Below are 2,803 nucleotides of genomic sequence, written 5' to 3'. Positions count from 1 at the left end.
TTGGAGGCTGGCTGGGGAAGGACATCCATGACACAACCAGAGCTAGAAACGGAGGCCAGTGCTAGAAAAGAGAGAGCAGGCTGCATGGAGAGTGTGTACCATGGGGCTTGTGAGCTCACGAATAAGTGGGAGTAACTGGAGTGGGGAGATGGGGGAGAGAAGAGGGTCTTCCCATCAATGGGAATCACCTGTGCTTGGAGGCAGGTGCCATGAGAGGTCTCCACAGGAAGAAGGAGGCAGTGTGGTTGAAGGGCAGAGAGATGGGGCAGAACAGGCATCAGTCAGTTGGAGGGGTATGAATAGACTGATGGGAGGATTATGGGTGCCTTTGGAGGACTGAGAATTTGTTAGAAGATCAGTGCAGATTTCTATGGAGACAAATGCCAGGAACTGATAGGTCTTTGAAAGGTCACTCTGGCTGCCTTTTGGCAAAGGGGTTGGTAAAAGGCACTTGCAGGTGTGAACACACCAGGTGGGAGGTGAGTGCAGGAAATCGGGTGAGGGAGCATGGGAACTTGGTCCCGGGGTATATAAGGGAGAATAGCCTTTAAGGAGTTCCACAAATTGGCACCAGCTGTGGCTTCATTACAGAGCTGGAAGGGGGAGGTGGGTGTGTCCTGGAGGTTACAGAAATTACATGAGAAAGGGAAGTCTTTTTAGATCTCTTTTTCAACTAGAGGAACTCTCACCTTATTGATAGAATTCCAGAGTGGGAACCAATGATATGAGGACATCTTTGAAATGTCTGAATATATTCTTCGACATCTTTGAAAGTGACGAGGAGACCTTGGCCTTAGGAGGCCTTGGCCCTCTTTGCAGCCAGAAAGATTTCACGTACAGATTTGAGTTCTCCATTTTAAAGTCAAGGAGTCAGTCCTTCCAAAGGACACCTCCTATCATTTTACCCTCTCATCATACCTCACGTGCTGGCATCTCCAAGACCCTCTGTTCCAGGTTGAGAGTATCCACTTTGGCCAGGCTGGTCTTGCCAAGAACACCACCACAGGAAATCTAGAGCCTATAATGCTATTAATAACATCATCTAGGACTGTGTTTGCTGCCCTCATAGCCTCTTCCCACCATGACTCACTGAAGCTTTTAACACATTGTATCCATTAAGCTATAGTTCCCAAAGGTCATCTTCTCTAGTGCCATTAATTTTTAGGGGACCAGGCAAACCTTAAACTTGTCCCCCCTAATTGGACCCCTGTTCCCCCACAATCTATTTGAAAGCCTTTCACCATGATTCTTGAATGAGATCTGAGACCACTGCTGGTACCTAACACTTCTTGGCACCTTGTCTGTTAGGTTCTTGGAAGAGGAGATGGCTATGGAGGTGAGTGGGAATGGGAGTGGGAGGATTTCTCCCTTCACTTTGCTTTTTGTGTTTTCAAATAATGGGTTTTGAGGGGGCGGGAAAGTTTAACCAGACCATTTATTTTCCATCTCCCATCGATAAAAAGTTTACCACTCCCCACTGGAAGAATTTATATCTTTCCTCTGAATCTACAGGAAAATCTCCCAAACCCAGACCACCACCATGTGGATTCAGCCATCTTCTGATTCACCTCCAGATTGTCTCCTCCTAACTGCTCAAGCCACAGGTTAAGGGCGAAATGTTCAATGCCCAAGCAGTTAAGTGGGGAACACGTTTATCTAAGCAATTGCATGCAGCTCTCTATCTGCATACAGGGGGTCTCTCCCAAGCCTTTTCAACCTCAGCAAAAGAAGACAAAGCCCCAGCAGTCTGGGGTATATATCATTCATTCATTCCTGTGTTCAACACTCATGGCGGATCCCCACCAAGACAGTGGGAGAGCAAGGACTGGAGAAATCCTGGAAGCTGAAGTCTGAGGAGGATTTCAAATTCAAGTCAGAGATGAAAGAAACATCTGGACTTGGTCCTCAGGTACATGCAGTATTCTGAACTGAGGCTAGAACCAGAGACCATTCTAATGAAAGGCCTCTACAGGTGGGCTCTCACAGGTGGGCCCCAACTCAGTTTCGTGTATATTCATTCATGAAATAGCTCTTTGGGTCAACATGCAGAAGAAAACCATTTCAGAAAACTGACAATGAGGAGAGGAAAGGGAAGCCAAAAGGCTTGTGAATGGGGAGAGAGGAGGAGCCAGGGCAGAAAACCAAGAATCCCTCCCTGCCCTCCTTGCTGCCAGGGAGGTCTGAGGGACTAGTTTCCACCTGGGATCCCAAGTCCAGAACAAAAGCAGCGGGGCCACGGCGGGGGAGGGAAGGGGGTCCTCAGCACGGGCGCATGGGGCTGCGGAAAGATGGGGGCTAGCGTGCCTGCTGGCGGGGGGCACCTCGCAAGGCGCTGTCCCCAGCCCGACCCCATGAGGACCCGGGTTTGGCGCAGCGTCCGGGGTGGTCCCGGTGCCCTGGGGTTCCGGGAGGCTGGGCCTCCACAACCTCCCTCTCCGCCCCCAGGTCGGGTCCGCGCTTTCTGCTCCAGGTGAGGGCGCGGCGCGGTGTCACTTTACCCCTGTGCAGAGGGTGGTCCGGAGAAGCCTTGGGGCAGGGAGGGGCAGCAGGCAGCAGGAGCGGGACAGCGGAGCCTCACAAGGGAGCGTACGGGCGGCGAGTCCGGTGGGTCCTGCAGTCCCGACTGGGCCGCAGCACAGCACCGCGGCGCTGCCCGCCCCTCCTCCGCCAGCCCCTCCACCTCCTCCCAGACTCTCAGCCACATCCTCTGTGAGCTCACTTCCAGCTTAGGCAATTAGCAAAGCGCCTTCTCCCCGCCGCCCTCCACCCGCCCCCGCCCCCCTCCCTCCTGAGTCCTCCGCGA

The sequence above is a fragment of the Mustela nivalis genome (assembly GCF_964662115.1).
Source record: "Mustela nivalis genome assembly, contig: HAP1_SCAFFOLD_588, whole genome shotgun sequence".
Taxonomy (NCBI): Eukaryota; Metazoa; Chordata; class Mammalia; order Carnivora; family Mustelidae; genus Mustela; species Mustela nivalis.
This window is presented reverse-complemented; position numbering follows the sequence as displayed.